We start from the raw sequence: 17,635 nt of genomic DNA on the forward strand, positions 1-17,635 counted from the left end.
GCGTGCCACGGGAAGACCCTTGCCGGGCCCCCGGCAAGGCCCTTGCCGAGGATATCAGCAGTGCCACTGCCAGGCCCGCACCAGCCAAGTTTCTACCGCCGTTCGCATGCAGCTGCTAGCCCGACCAGTTGGGCTGGCACCTGCGTGGCAACATGCAGCTTCCAGACCAGATCAGCAAGTGCCTGTGTGGCGGCATGCAGATCTTCGTGAAGACCCAACCACCGCGCCACCTCAGCTGCTTGCCTACCTATGTGGCGCCGCATGCGTCGCTAGCCAGGGCGCGTGTCGAAGTGAAGAGGAGCGGCGACGAACGGGATGGGCCTCGCTCCCCGTCCCCGATAAAGCTAGGGGACACCTAAGCGACGCATTAAATGCGTCTTGTCCTGTAATACGAGCGATAAGCTCGCAGCACTGTAGGCCTTTCCACCTCCTGTGTGCCACTGTGGCTGCCGCTTTCGACTATAAAAGGAGGCCCATGGCATACTGGAGAGGGATTCGGCTCTTTTGAACTACGCAACCACCATAGCTAGTTCGAGAGCTCAAGAACTCTCTCAAATACACACCAAAGCAGGACTAGGGTTTTACACATCCTCGCGGCCCGAACCTGGGTAAACGATCCTTGTGCTGACTGTTAATCTTGCTCTTCTCACAACCCTGCGCCCCAGCAACCGTAGTAGGGATTTTTGTGATCCCATAGGTGTCGTTTCCCACTGACATCTTTGGCACACCAGGTAGGGGGCGCAATTGTGAGAATCTGGTCTAGCAGTTAGCCTAGCATGTTCGGCATCGCCATGGCCTCTAAGGAAGAAGACGACTAGGAGAAAACTGCGCCGCCTGCAAGCGCGAAGGACGCATCGTGGCAACAGAAAAGCTAAGTCATCCAGAGCCTTGAGCTATTTCCTTTTATACATAAGGTTATCGTCCTCGGAGATTCCACCTATGTATGGAAAACCTGCACGCAAAGGGGCCCTCCGGCAATTGGCAACACCCTTGTTCTGTTTCGAGTCCGCTCAACAGCTCAAGCGGTCGCGTCGAGAGTGGCAGGGTAGCCTTCCACAGCCTGGCAACGCTCTTGATTTTGACTCGAGTCAAGCTCGACAGTTCGAGCGGCCGCGTCAGGGGCAGTGAGGTGGTTTGCCTGGCAGCAAGCACACCCGGCAGGCCAATGAGGATCCATCCTCAAGACGCTGCCCTGGGTTTACGCGCCGGCAAGCCTACCCAGTTAACGTAGGGTGGACATACAAAGGAAAATCGAACAGGAAAATAACATGCATAATATCAAAGTGCTACTGTCACGCCCAAGATGCGACCCTATCCTAAAGGGACACGTAGGTCCCATCAAGGATAGAAGCGCATCTTGAAGACGCTTTTGCAAGGTGGATATCATTACATCAACATTACATAATATTTGGGGATACATACAAGGCATACAAATGCCGCAAGAATACATCAATACATCATACAAGAGATCAACATCCAACTACGGATGAAACATAAACAGAAACTCAAACGACATCCACCCTGCTAGCCCAGGCTGCCGACCTGGAACCTATCCCCTGATCGAAGAAGAAGCAGAAGAGGAACTCCAAACAAGCGAACATCGCTCTCGCGTCATGATCATCACATAACCTGAACCTGCAACTGGTGGTGTAGTAATCTGTGAGCCACGGGGACTCAGCAATCCCATTACCATGGGTATCAAGACTAGCAAAGCTTAAAGGGAAAGGAAGGGGTAAAGGTGGTGAGGTTGCAGCAGCGACTAAGCATGATATGGTGGCTAACTTACGCAACTGAGAGCGAGAAGAGAAGCAAAGGAACGGTCGCGAGAGTAACAATGATCAAGAAGTGATCCTGAACTCCTACTTACGTCAAACATAACCCAGAAACCGTGTTCACTTCCCGGACTCCGCCGAGAAGAGACCATCACGGCTACACACACGGTTGATGCGTTTTAATTAAGGTCAAGCGTCAAGTTATCTACAACCGGATATTAACAAATTCCCATCTGCCACATAACCGCGGGCACGGCTTCCGAAAGATAATACCCTGCAGGGGTGTCCCAACTTAGCCCATGATAAGCTCTCACGGTCAACGAAGGATATTCCTTCTCCCGGGAAGACCCGATCAGTCTCGGAATGCCGGTTACAAGACATTTCGACAATGGTAAAACAAAACCAGCAAAGCCGCCCGATGCGCCGACATCCCGATAGGAGCTGCACATATCTCGTTCTCAGGGCAACACCGGATAAGTCAAGCTACGAGTAAAACCAGACCTCGAGTTTCCCCGAGGTGGCCCCGCAGGCTGCTCGGTTCGGACCAACACTTAGACAAGCATTGGCCCGGGGGGGGGGGGGTAAATAAGATGACCCTCGAGAGAGCGACTCCCTAGGGAAAAGAAAATAGGCTGAGCAAATGGTAAAACCAAGGTTGGGCCTTGCTGGAAGAGTTTTATTCAAGGCGAACTGTCAAGGGGGTCCCATAAATCACCCAACCGTGTAAGGAACGCAAAAACCGGGAACATAACACCGGTATGACGGAAACTAGGGCGGCAAGAGTGGAACAAAACACCAGGCATAAGGCCGAGCCTTCCACCCTTTACCAAATATATAGATGCATTAATAATATAAGAGATATTGTGATATCCCAACATAAACATAATCCAACATGGAGCAATCTTCATCTTCACCTGCAGCTAGCAACGCTATAAGAGGGGCTGAGCAAAGCGGTAACATAGCCAAACAACGGTTTGCTAGGAAGGGTGACAAAGGTTAGAGGTTCAGGGCAATTTGGGAGGCTTGAGGAGCAAGAGAATAGGTAGCGCAGCAAAGCGATAGAACGGAGCAACTAGCATAGCAATGATAGTAATGAGATCCAAGGTGACGGTCATGTTGCCTGAAATCCCGCTAGGAAGAAGAACGAATCCACGAAGAAGATGAAGCCACGAAGACGTACGAATCCTCACGAACGCAACGACACGGGAACTATCGAGAAGAAGCACACAACAAGGTAAACACACCGCACAAGAACAAGGCATGATGCTCAACCAAGTATGATGCATGACAAGGCTATATGAAGCTACTCATGACAAGAGATGATGCATACAAGAACAACACATCAAGGCAAGTTTAAATGAGGCCGGAAACAGCATATAACAATTCCGGTAAGTCCTCATATGCAAATTTCGAAATTGGTCCAGAACTGTAAACACCTTATGTTCAAGTAGTTAAGCAGCAAGTTAAGATGCACCATGATGATCTACACGAAATTCTAGTCAAGTTACATATAAAGTTCATTAGATTCGGAGCTACGGCCTAGAAGATATGAGCAAAACAAGTTAAACATGGCATTGATGCAAAATGCACACAACCATCAAGCAAACATCCTCAAAACAAGGATGCAACATGATAATATAAGACTACATGCAAAACTAAGCAAGTTTCATATAGAGCATGCTCGAAACGGAGCAACGGTGCAACACATACACTCCAAACAAGACATAGCAACAATCTGACCAAAACAGCAACTAGGCATATGGCAAACATCAAAACAATATGCTACAGCAACTCAACATGAAAACAAAAGGCATGGACATGATGTACAGGTAAAGCACAACAAAACATGAACACTGAGCTATCTCCAAAAATCAATAGAACATGCTCAAAAGGACATGGCAAGATTGCAAATAATAACAGGTTCACAGACTTGGCAGAAATACTGGACATGGCAGAAATAACATCAGCTAGCAATGTTCAGAGCACGATATCAACATGCTACAGGGACTTAACATAGCAAAGAAAGGCATGGAATGAATCTACTCAAAGCATATGACAAAAGTCCCTTACTGACCATAAGTCAAAAAGGGCCAGAAGATATGATGGAAAGCATGTAAACATAGCAAGTTTCGTTATCAGGTTTCAGACTTTGCAGAAAACAGAGCATGGCAGAAATAATAATATGTAGGCCTCTTTGTGAGCTTGATGCACTCACTACAGAGCAATGCATGACAAAACAAGCATACCTACAGCAAGATGGCATGTTTATGAAGCTAACCATGGCATGAACAATAGCATAGCATGTATGGATCAACTACAATAAGCTTGGCAAAATTGCATATCATGTTAAGAATCTGCCAGAAATATTTTATAGCAAAAGTAGAGCAAGATTGAGTCATGCTATGGCACTCCATAATTGCAAACAAGGACAGGAATGGATCAATTACAACTATAGCTACAAAACATCCTTACTGAACATCTCCAAAATATGCATGGAACCCTCGGTAGCATCAAGTTTACATGGCCACAAAATTACAGCAGACAAAGACTTGGAGAAATCACAAAGTCCCTGGAATCAGAAATATTACGGGGCCTACTTTGCATGCTTGTGCTAGTCACCACAGAGATCACAAAAATACATGGACTACAGCAATGGAAAGATGGCATGGCATACTTCAAAACACATGTAGATCTCATGCTCAAAAGATGCACAGATTAAAAGATACAAAATGACAAATCTCCAAGTTCTGATAAGAACCAGAGATTAACAACAACTAGCCCTCTTCCAACGAATATTTGGGCATCAAGATGACCTCTAATGAAAATTGTGCAAATGAACAAAATGAAGAGCATCACGAGACGAACAATTTGACATATTACACGTGCGAATCGGAGCTAAATGCATGAAGTTACACACAGTTGAACATGGCATGATAATGACATCAGAGAAAGACTTAGGAAAAATTCGACCTCGAGGGGGGGATGAAGTCAACGCGAACTGGATCGGGACTCGGCGCTGGGATCGAGGCGGGGCCGCGGGGAGACGGCGACGAGGAGGCAAGGCGGCGGTCCGGCGAGGGAAGGAGCCGGCGGCGGAGGTCGGAGGGAGGAGTTGCGGCGGCGGGGCGGGGCGCCGGCGGCTGGAGGCTGCGGGGAGCGCCGGGCGGCGGCGCGCCATGGCCGGGCGGCGAGGCCACGACGGCGGCGGGAGCTCAGGGCGGCGACGGGAGGCACGGGGCGGCGCGAGCCCGCGGCGACCGGCGGCGGGGTCGAAGCGGACGGGCGGCGGGGCTCGGGCGGGCACGGCCCAGATGCGGCCCGGGGCGGGCCGGCCTCGGGCCCCGGCGGGCCGCGGCGGCGGGAGGAGAGAGGAAGCGCGGGGAGCTGACGTGTCGCCTCCGGATTGGCTGGGAGCGGCGGCGGGCGGACATGTCCGGTGCGGCGCGAGGGGAGCGGAGCTAGGGTTAGGGTGGAATTCATCCGCGAATCTCGGGGGAGGGGGTGTTTATATAGGTAGAGGGAGCTAGGAGAGTCCAAACGAGGTGCGGTTTTCGCCCACGCGATCGTGATCGAACGACCGAGAGCATGGCAGGGACTTAGAGGGGTTTTGGGGCTGTTTGAAGGGGGGGGTTTGCTACAATACCAAAACGGACTTTGCGGATGCCCGGTTAACCGTTGGAGTACCAAACGACCTCCAAATGGAACGAAACTTGACCGGTGGTCTACCGGTGGTATACCAAGGCCACTTGACAAGCCTCGGCCCATTCCGAGAAGGTTTGACACCCGCACACGAGAAGAAGACAAAAGGGGCCGCCGGGTGACAACGGAGTGCCGGATTGCAAAACGGACAATGCTCGGATGCAAGAGACGAACACGTATGCAAATGCAATGCACATGATGGCATGATATGAAATGCAGAAGATGACATGGCAAAATGCAACACGCAAGCAAATGACATGGCAACGACAGCGAATAACTGGCAGACACCTGGCGCAACGGATCCGGGGCGTTACAGCTACAGAGTTATATTACATCAAATTGTTGTTGCGGTTCTAACTAAAGATAGAAATTGTCTTGGTCATGAACCTGTAGCGGCGATAAGAAACGGGGTGCCTAATCCCGGCGCTGGCCCTCCACCCTTTGAATTCCGCCGATGAGGCTGACGATGGGCTCGATACGCTCCTTGAGCGGCGTGAGGTCAGTACCCTCCGGCAAGCTCTCCAGCGCGGCGTCAAAGTCAAGGGTGGGGTTCCAGTATGCCACCTTGGTGAGGACCTTGGTCATGGCACCCCGGCAGAGCCTTCGGTTCTCGTCGGCCAGTGAAGCTGCACTATCGGAGTGAAACTGCTCCAGGGCCCCGAGAACACCCTCGAAGAACAGGGTCAGCTTGGCGTTGGTGGTCCAGCTGTGCTCTGGGGCGTACCTCACATTTGGCATCCCCATGGTAGCCAGCTGCATGGTGATCCTGACGGCGACGTCCTCGAGGCGGCTGATCCAGCGATTCTCGCCCTCCACGAAATCCTTGTGGCTGGCGGCTTCGTTCCTCTGCTGCTGCTTCTCGGCCTCCAAATCCTTGGCCAGGGTCTTCTCCCGAGCATTGGCCTCTGAGAGCATCTCCTCGAGGCCCTCTAGCTTCAGCTTGACGTCTTTGATGGAGTTATTGGCCTCGGAGAGCTCCCCGGCCTTGCTGACGGCCGCGCCCTGCGCCTCCGTCAGGGCGCCGTTGAGCGTGTCCTTCTCCTAGGACAGCTTCAGGGCCTGCTCCTTCAGCCCGTCCCGCTCCACCTCCAGCTCCTTCACCTTGCCGGCGTGAACCAGAGCCTGGGCATCGAGCGTCTCCCTGTGCCACTGCTCCAGCTCTTGGGTCCGGTGCACGACAAGCTTCTCCACCTCCCCGTCCTTGGCGCGGAGTTTGGCGTCGAGGTCCGCCTCGCGTTTGGCGAGGTCCTCCTCCTAGGAGTTCAGCGTGGCCTGATGCTGGGTCCGAGCGGCCTCGGCTGCAGCGGCCAAGCCCTCCGCCGTCTCCTGGGCCTTCTCGATGTTGGCCAGCTTCATGGTGAGCTCCACGTCGCGCTTGGCCAACTCACCCTAGGCGGCCTTCAGCTCTTCGCTAGCTTGGCGGAACCAAGTCTGCGCCTCGGCGACGCACACCTTGAGGTCTGCCTCCGCCTTGTCCACCGTTGCCATCCTGGACTTAGCCTTGTCCAGGCGGGCGCGATGGAGCGCCTGGAGCTTCCGGAAATTGGCGCCCATGGCCTGGAGAAGCCGCTCCTCCTGAGAGCCGTCGCCACCGGCGCTCGGCTCATCGATGACCTCGAGCCTGGCAGCGGCAAGCACCTCTTCGTCGAACACCTCTCCCTCGATGGGCGCCTTGGAGCTGGACGCCCCTGGGAGGTGGACGAAGAGGTCGTCGGTCACCAGCAGATACCTGCCGGAGCCAGAGGCAGCACAGGAGGAGGGCTGGTCATCGACCACCTCCTCCTCGGTGGCGGCCTTGCCGGCCTCTCCGGCAGACCCCTTGCCGGGCTCCCCGGCAGGCCCCTTGGCGGCGTCTTCGGCAGCACCCTTGGCGGACTCCTCGGCAGCGACCTTCTCGGCCTCTGCCGCGGCGTCCTTGGCGACGTCCTCGATGATGGCGTCTATGTCCTCTTGGTCCGCCGATGGGACAACTGGACACCAAGAGGGGAATGAGACAAAGCCAAGACCAAGAATCAGCAAGAAAAGAAAGAGAATAGGGACGAAAGGCGAGCGGCTTACCAATGCCGGGCTGGGGAGCAGAGGTCCCCTCCCCGCCAACATTTGGTGCTGAGGCAAAGCCACCGGCACCCGAGTTCTCCTCCCCCTCCTCCGTGTGCATGGGCTCGGTGCTTGGCGCCCTTGTCGGGGATGCCCCTCGGGGCGGCGTGGTCGATGGGGGCGGTGTGTTAGGGGTAGCCCTCTATGGCTCCTCCTACTGCTGTCCTCCTCGTGCGACTACGGCAAGGTCAGCACCAGGAGATCGTGCCCCCCAACACATGTTGACGAGGGGTGAGTGATGAACTTACGCTGGGGGCTGTGCCGGGGGCTGCTATCCGGGCTGCTCAGCACCACCAGTGGTGCCCTCGAAGTACCCGCCGGGGGCTGATCGCCCGCCGAGGCTTTGGCCCTCTTCACCCTCTTTGCCAGCGTCTCCGCATCCCTGCGAAGATGAAAACAAGTCAAGACAAGCGGTACCGATTGAGGGGACGGAGATGACAGAAAAGAGCAAGATATTACTCGTCATCCACCTCCTCCTCTGCTGCTTTCCTCTTCCTCCTTGGGCTGAGGGACCCGATGTCAAAGGTGACCCCCGCGTCAACGTCTGCCGGAGGAGGGGAAGGAGGTGGCGTCTGAACGTGCTTCGCCGAGGAAGAAGCGGATGCCTTCTCCTTCGCCACCACGGCCGTCACCACTTTCTTCGCGGCCGCGGCCCTCGTCTGGCGTGCGGACATCTCCTGGTCCTGCCGCAGCTGCGGGGCCCTGCCGGGCCAGACCGGCTCGCTGGAGGTGGCCCGCCGCAGAACCCGTTCTCTCCCCGTGGCTGGAGGGTCGACGGCCATGGCCTCCTCCTCCGATGACTCACCGACCACATCTTCGACGAGAGGAGCCTCGGTGCCGGCACTGCTTGCCTCCCTGGCGGCCTCCGCCCACTGTGCGAGCTCCTTCTCCTCTGCTTGCGCCGTGGCCATGTCCTCCACGCCGTCAGCACTGCCGGCCTCCTCGACGAGCTTCGCCTCCGCCGCCCTAGCGGCGATGTAGTCCAGCTCCACCTGGGAGGTCTCCTGGACAAGCCGTGGCTCGGCGGTGACGTACCCCTCGTGCAAGGTGTCGAAGAACTCCTGCACCTGGAGGCCTCCAGCTCAGCCCAGTTTGGGTCAAGGCCATGCACGTTGAAGTCCGGCATCATGGCGATGATGTCGGTCCGGCGAGAGTTGTTGCTCAGCGGGACCACTCCCGCCGGCAACCTGAACAGGGGCCCCTTGGCGACCTTGCCGGCCTTCGCAGCGGCCCTCGCGGCCTTGCCGGTTTGCTCGACCTCGCCATCACGGTTCACGTCAAGCTGGAAGAGCCGCTGGCAGAGATGGGCGTGCCTCATCACCGTGAGGTTGTGGTCGAGGCCGGGGCGGAGCCTCATGATGTCGGCGCCATTCGTAAAGAGCCAGGCCGGCCTCCCCTTGTTATGCAGCGGAGCGATTCGGCGGCGGATGAAATCTGCCCTGATCATCTCGAGGGTGAGCCCGGCCTCAGTGAGGCGGAGAATCCTGGTGGTGCCGACAGTAAGCTTCGCGTCGTCAGCATCGACATTGCTCCAATCACATTTGCGGACCGGCGGCACCTTGCGGACCCGGCAAAAGTCTGGTGGGTCCTTCTTCTCAATCCAGCACCACCGGCCCCGCCATTCTTCCCACCTCTCCTTCATGGCGCCCTCCGGGTACGCCCCTTGGACCTTGGGATCCAGGTGACGCAACCGGAAATGGCAACACCGGTTGGATCCGAGGGGAGAAGTAGTGGCGGAAGAGCGCTGTGTTGGGATGGTCCCCGGCGAAGCCCTCGCAGAGGTGCGCGAAAAGAGCCATGCAGGCCACGGCATTTTGAGTAAAATCCAAAAGATGGAAGCCGTAGGTTTGCATGATGTCGCTGAAGAAATCGGAGAAAGGGGGACAGAGCCCGCAGGAGAAGTAGTCGACAAAGAAAGGGTACCGATTTGGGGCGGCCTCGACGCAGTTGGTGGGGATGACGCACGTGGCTGGATGCCCCGTCGTCTCTCCCCCCCGTCTTCACCCCCCACAGGGGCTTGAAGTAATCCCGCAGTTCGATCGCGTCGACCGTCGAGGGGAAGTAGGCGAGCTGCGTCCACTGAGTCGCCAGCGCACTCTCCGGCGGCTCCGTCGCTCCGGCGTCCTTGGCTACTCCCTTGCCATTGGTGGATTTGGGCGCCATGGCGGCTGGGGGGAGCAAGAGACAAAGGACGGCAGAGGCACAGCGGCGGCGAGCGAAGGCAAGAACCCGAGAAGGAGGAAGAAAGGGGGCGGCGGCTCTGAGATTGGAGAAGACGCAGGGAGGGGGGTAAAGTGAGCAGCGCGCCCGCGGCTATTCCTTTTTACGGGGAAGGCGCGGGCTGCCTCCTTTCCCATTAACTGCGATGTGATGCATGCATGCGGAAACCGCCCCATGCATGCCACCCACGTCACGCACGATCCGCCACGAACCACGTCCAACGCGGGTCGTGGGGAAGCGCAGCGGACGAAGAATTACTGCGGTGAAAATCCGCCCCGCCTGCCCGCGCACCGTTCTGGGCCTGGCCCAACAACGTGTCACGCTTATGTGTGGCCCAGGCCCAGGGACTCCTATCGGTGTACAAAAGTAGGGGCACACCTTTGTACCCCTTTACTTGTGCACGGGCAGTCGGAGCCACACGCCACGGCCACACTAAGCAGGGCAGAGGAGGGGGGCCGGAGAGAAGCCGAAGCCCAAGACAACGCCAGGGCCAAGAACACAAAGAAGCAGAGGGACGGAGCAGGTTCCCCCGGCAAGACCCTTGCCGGGGCAGCCTCAGCGGCCCCGGCAAGATCCTTGCCGGGGCAGCTCGCCCACACTAACGGAGTGAGCCGCCCTTGAGCCCACAGGTTCCAACCCAACCAACTACGTTGGGACCAGGGCTCGGGAGGCACCTCCGTGGTGGCATGCAGATCTTTGTCAAGATCATAAACACACAAGATCAGATGAGGACCAGAAGACGGCGACCCTCGGCGAGATCCTTGCCGAGGAAAGCCACAAGACCCCCGGCAAGATCCTTGCCGGGGATGACTGCGCGCCACGGCAAGACCCTTGTCGGGCCCCCGGCAAGGCCCTTGCCCAGGATATCAGCAGGGCCACTGCCAGGCCCGCACCAGCCAAGTTTCTACCGCCGTTCGCATGCAGCTGCCAACCCGACCAGTTGGGCTGGCACCTGCGTGGCAACATGCAGCTTCCAGACCAGATCAGCAAGTGCCTGCGTGGCGGCATGCAGATCTTCGTGAAGACCCAACCACCGCGCCACCTCAGCTGCTTGCCTGCCTATGTGGCGCCGCATGCGTCGCTAGCCAGGGCGCGTGTCGAAGTGAAGAGGAGCGGCGACGGACGGGATGGGCCTCGCTCCCCGTCCCCGATAAAGCTAGGGGACACCTAAGCGACGCATTAAATGCGTCTTGTCCTGTAATACGAGCGATAAGCTCGCAGCACTGTAGGCCTTTCCACCTCCTGTGTGCCACTGTGGCTGCCGCTTTCGACTATAAAAGGAGGCCCATGGCATACTGGAGAGGGATTCGGCTCTTTTGAACTACGCAACCACCATAGCTAGTTCGAGAGCTCAAGAACTCTCTCAAATACACACCAAAGCAGGACTAGGGTTTTACACATCCTCGCGGCCCGAACCTGGGTAAACGATCCTTGTGCTGACTGTTAATCTTGCTCTTCTCACAACCCTGCGCCCCAGCAACCGTAGTAGGGATTTTTGTGATCCCGTAGGTGTCGTTTCCGACCGACAAACACCTTAAGACACAAATCAATCAAAACCCTAATGTCACCTAGATACTCCAATGTCACCTCAAGTATCCGTGGGTATGATTATACGATATGCATCACACAATCTCAGATTCATCTATTCGACCAACACAAAGAACTTCAAAGAGTGCCCCAAAGTTTCTACCGGAGATTCAAGACGAAAATGTGTGCCAACCTCTATGCATAAGTTCACAAGGTCACGGAACCCGCAAGTTGATCACCAAAACATACATCAAGTGAATCAATAGAATACCCCATTGTCACCACGAGTATCCCACGCAAGACATACATCAAGTGTTGTCAAATCCTTAAAGACTCAGTCCGATAAGATAACTTCAAAGGGAAAACTCAATCCATTACAAGAGAGTAGAGGGGGAGAAACATCATAAGATCCAACTATAACAGCGAAGCTCGCGATACATCAAGATCGTGCCGAATCATGAACACGAGAGAGAGAGAGAGAGAGATCAAACACATAGCTACTGGTACATACCCTCAGCCCCGAGGGTGAACTACTCCCTCCTCGTCATGGAGAGCACGGGATGATGAAGATGGCCACCGGAGAGGGATTCCCCCCTCCGGCAGGGTGCCGAAACGGGTCTAGATTGGTTTTCGATGGCTACAGAGGCTTGCGGCGGCGGAACTCCCGATCTAGGTTATGTTCTGGGGGTTTCTATTTATATAAGAGGTTTTGGCGTCGGGAACAAGTTAGTGGGGTCTCCGAGGCGGCCACGAGGTAGGGGGCGCGCCCAGGGGGTAGGGCGCGCCCCCCACCCTTGTGGGTGCCTCGGGACTCTTCTAGCCCATCTCCGATACTCCGTGGGCTTCTTATGGTCCAAAAATAATCCCCGTGAAGTTTCAGGTCAATTGGACTCCGTTTGGTTTTCATTTTCTGCAATACTCAAAAACAAGGAAAAAACAGAAACTGGCACTGGGCTCTAGGTTAATAGGTTAGTCCCAAAAATCATATAAAATAGCATATAAATGCATATAAAACATCCTAGATGGATAATATAATAGCATGGAACAATCTAACATTATAGATACGTTGGAGACGTATCACCGGGGCCCCGGGAAGACTCTTGCCGAGGACATCCGCGGGGCCGCAGCCAGGCCCACATCTGCCAAAGCTCCACTGCCGTTCCCATGCAGCTGCCAGCCCATCAACTAGGCGAACACCTGCGTGGCGACGTGCGGCCTCTAGGCCAACTCAGCAAGCACCTGCGTGGTGGCATACAGGTCTTCATGAAGACCCTACCACCACGCCAACTCAGCAACCTGCCAGCCTACGTGGCGCTGCATGCCTCGTTGGCCTGGACACGTGCCGGAGCAAGGCGGAGTAGCGACGGACGGGACGGACCTCGTTACCGCCCCTGATAAAGCAAGTGGACACCTAAGTAGCGCATTTAATTCACTTTGTCCTGTAATGACAGGCGATAAGCTTGTGCACTGTATAACTTTCCACCTCCTGTGTGCCACTGTGGCAGCCCCTTTGCCTATAAAAGGAGGCCCGCGGCGTACTGGGAGAGGATTCGGATCTTTTGGATGACGCATGCACCATAGCTAGTTCAAAAGCTCAAGAACACTCAAATATACACCAAAGTAGGACTAGGGTATTACGCATCCTCGCGGCCCGAACCTGGGTAAACGATCTTTGTGCTGGCTTCTAGACCCGCTCTTTGCACAACCCTGCGCCCCGCCAACCGTAGAAGGGATTCCAGTGATCCCATAAGTGTCGTTTTCCCCCGAAAAAGAACATAGTTTGTTGAGTTTCAAGAGAGTTCATTGTTTGAACTTTAACATGTGAATTGGTTGCTACTATAACATGAGAAGTTTTGTAAGAAAGAATTGTTGTATGATGCTAGGAAAAGTGATTGAAATTGTCATTGATCAAACTTGTGCACTTTGCTAGCATTCACACTTCATAAATTATTTCTTTTATCATTTACCTACTCGAGGATCAGTAGGAATTAAGCTTGGGGATGCTGATACGTCTCCAACGTATCTATAATTTATGAAGTATTCATGCTATTATTTTATCATTCTTGGATGTTTTACAATCATTTTATAGCAAATTTATATCATTTTTTGGGACTAACCTATTGACCCAGTGCCCACTGTCAGTTGTTGTTTTTTACTTGTTTTTTACATTGTAGGAAATCAATACCAAACGGAGTCCAAATGCAACGAAACTTCACGGAGAATTTTTATGGACAAGAAGACCAACAGTGGGCCAAAGAAGCACCTGGGGGTGCCCTGAGGGGGGCACAACCCACCAGGGCGCGCCTGGGGGCCCAGGCGCGCCGTGGTGGGTTGTGCCCCCCTCGGGGCACCCCCCAGGTTCTTCTTCGGCCCACTGTTGGGCCCAAGCGTGCCCAGGTGGGATGTGCCCACATTAGTGGCCTCCTGCACCCCCTCTTTACCCTATAAATTCACAAATATTCCAAAATCCATTGGGGTTAACCTAGATCATAAGTTCCGCCGCCGCAAGGCTCCGTAGCCACCGAAAACCAATCTAGACCCATTCCGGCACCCTGCCAGAGGGGGGAATCATCTCCGGTGGCCATCTTCATCATCCCGGCATCCACCACGATGAGGAGGGAGTAGTCCACCCTCGGGGCTGAGGGTTTGTACCAGTAGCTATGTGTTCAATCTCTCTCTCTCTCTCGTGATCTATATCATGGGCTTTGTTAACATAGACGGATCATATGATGTTTCTCCCCTCTATACTCTTGTTGTGATGAATTGAGTCTTTACCCTTTGAAGTTTTGTCTTGTCGGATTGAATATTCAGATATGAGAACACATGATGTATGTCTTGCGGTATGAATACTTGAGGTGACAATGGGGTATCATATTGATTCACTTGATGTATGTTAGGGCACTCAAACTTGCGGATCCCCGAGGTGACATTGGGGTAATCTATGCATAGGGGTTGATGCACGTTTTTATTATCTTTTCTCCGATAGAAACTTTGGGGTCTCTTTGTAGTTCTTTGTGTGGATTGAGTATTATGAATATGAATTTGCTTTGGTGTTATTTTAGTACGAACTCTAGGATAGATTGAACATAAAAAATAGCTTTGTGTTATTTTTAGTAAGAACTCTTGAGTAGATCGAACGAAAAGAATAGCTTTGAGGTGGTTCCGTACCCTACAAACGATTTCTATCTTTTGTTCTCCGCTAATAGGAACTTGGGAGGGATTCTTTATTGCACTCTGAGGGAGAATCATATGATCCAACTATGTGAGAATTGTTGAGAGGTTGCACTAGTGAAAGTACGGACCCTAGGCCTTGTTTTCAAGCATTGCAATACCGTTTTTGTGCCCATTTACTATTTGCTACCTTGCTGTTTTTATTTATTCAGATTATAAAAAAAATCTTTCTACCATCAATATTACACTTTTATCACCATCTCTTCACCGAACTAGTACACCTATACAATTTGCCATTGTATTGGGTGTGTTAGGGACACAAGAGATCTCTTGTATTTGGTTGCAGGGTTGTTTGAGAGAGACCATCTTCATCCTACACCTCCCACGGATTGATAAACCTTAGGGCATCCACTTGAGGGAAAATTGCTACTGTCCAACATAACTCTGCGCTTGGAGGCCCAACACGAGTCTACAAGAATAAAGTTGCGTAGTAGATATCATGCTTCAATTAGTAGATCCAAATTTTCAGTAGCCCCGGCATTTATTCCCGCCTCCATCCCTCGCAATCTCAAAAATATCTGCTCGGCCGGAGTGTTTTTCTGTGTGATAGCACAAGATTATTATGTTTTAACCGTGTGTGATGTTCTTTACTCCCGCCCCGCTCTGCTTCAATCTCTTGATCCAAATTTTCAGTAGCCTCGCCATTTTACTCCCGCCTAGTAAAATTTTCAGTACCCGCGACATTTCCTCAAACACCACCTGGGACTCCATCCACACACCCCCCCCAAATCCTTCGCTCACCCCAAATCCCCCGCTCACACGCATACACACCACCCCTCCCTCGATCCAAACCTAGCTAGGTCGCCGCCGCCGCGCCGCCTCCATCGTCAACCTCTGCTGGTCTGCCCGTGCAGTTTACCCACCAATATACATACCCTCGCTACCCCGAGTTTCTTAGATGACGCCTGTGAAACACCCCCTTTCCCAGAGATCCCCATGCCCACCCCCCACTCCAAAGCATCGCAGCCTAAGCCCGGCTACGCTTCCCTGGGAGCTCGACGAGCGAATGGCCCAAAAGAGCTTTACCGCGGCCTCTTCGCCTGACGTTGGCGACGTGGCCACCGAGGAAGCTGACGACGATGACTGGACCTGGATTGAGCCTTTCAATCAGCGATCTATAGTATTCTGTCATGTCGCGAACACCGGCTAATTGAGGTCGTCGACACCAATGACTTGACGCGGGTTATGTCATAGGTTAAGTTGCCCACCCCCAACCCTTTGGGTTCGACAGCCATCGATCTCATTGATGGCCCTGCCACTGATCTCCTGCGGCTCGTTATGAACAATTTGCCATCCTTCATCACCATGGAGCTCCTTTTGTCATTTTTGAAGGACACGTTCTATGACGCTGGCCTGAGATCCTCAGTTGGCAGGTCAGACCACATCGACAGCGACCACGAGGAGGATCCAATCTATGACAAGTGAGGAAACCCATGTTTTGTTTTCTCGAACCCCTTTTGTAGTGAGAACATGTCCAGTATTTATTGGTGTATTAGGTTGTTTGCATCACGCCTTGTTTATTTCTACAATTTATGGTCGTTCGATTGTTTGTAGTTAGCATATGTCCAGTTTCAATTGGCATCTTTGGTTGTTCGTAGTATGCCTTGTTTATTTCAGCTATTAACAGAGTGATGTTCTATAAGTATGAACTGTGCAGTTCAATTTCATCAATACCAAATTTAACAGTAGCTCTATGAATGACTATTTGGTTGCTGTTAAGCATGTTGTACTCCCTCCGAATCTTTTTAGTTCGCATATAAGATTTGTCTAAAGTCAAGCCTCGTAAAGTTTGACCAACTTTATAGAACAACATACCAACATTCACAATATGAAATTAATATCAGTACATGTGTCATGACTTAAATTTTCATATTGTATAACTTTAGCATGCTAGATGTTGATATTTTTTCATATAAATAAAGTCAAACTTTATGAAGTTTGACTTCAGACATTTCTTATATGCAGAATAAAAAGGACCAGAGAGAGTATTGAACACGCCTTTCCATTTGATTTAACACTGGCACTGTTTGGATACTCTAACTTAGCTAGAGTTAGAGTTAGTTTTCTAGCTCATGATAGTTAAAAGGGAGAGAGAGAGAGATTGGTGGAATAGTTGATTGTATTGCTTGAGCCTCTTGGGCATATATATAGGAGTACATGGTCATCTTGGAGTATAAGTCAAGGTAGAATAAATCCTACGCTATCCTACGTTTCCTAAATAACAATGATACTAAACAATGACTAACCCTGAACTAACTCTAGCCAAAGGCTCTGTTTGGATCCATGGGTTAGAGTTAGTTTGAGCTAGTTGGGGCTCAATAGCACTAAAGTATCCAAACACGTGGGTTAGATTGGAGCTACTTGCATCTAACCCACCCAAAAAAACTATCCCACCCAAGAGGTACTAATTGGAGCTAGTTCTCATGTGGCCTACTGAAAAATCACTTTTATTTTTCTATCCCGCCAGCCAAGAGGTGCTATTTGAAGCTAGTTCTTGTGGGGCCCACTTAAAAATACCTTTTTCTCTCCGTCAAATGCATTTATTGTCAATCTAACCCTGCCATCCAAATATCTCTTTGGCTAGAGTTAGTTCAGAGTTAGTCATGAGCTAGAAACTAACTCTAACCTCTAACTAAGTTAGAGTATCCAAACAGGGCCAAAGAGGTGTTTGGATGACAGTGTTAGATTGACAATAAATGCAATAGGAGAACTAGCCCCAATCAGCACCTCTTGGGTGGGATATTTGTTTTGGGTTGGTTTGACGCAACTAGCTCAAACTAGCCTCTGAGTGCAAACTAGCTCAAACTAACTCTAACCCATGGATCCAAACAGGGCCAATAACTAGTGTAGTTAGACCTGCACAATACAAGTTTGAATGACTATGTTTGCTTGTTTTTAAATATTGGGCCCGTTGGAGTTAATAACACACCTTTCCACTTCTTGTTTTTAAATATTAGGTTTTTAACAATTTGGTCTTGCACATGTAGGTCCTGCTGTCAGAGGTTTTGACCCATAGTTTGACACTTTTTGCATATGTGGAAATGAGTTGTCCATGAATGTCAGTCAAGTCAAGAAACTCAGAAAGATTG

This window comes from Aegilops tauschii, chromosome 4 (genome assembly GCF_002575655.3).
Source record: "Aegilops tauschii subsp. strangulata cultivar AL8/78 chromosome 4, Aet v6.0, whole genome shotgun sequence".
In the NCBI taxonomy this organism is placed as follows: Eukaryota; Viridiplantae; Streptophyta; class Magnoliopsida; order Poales; family Poaceae; genus Aegilops; species Aegilops tauschii.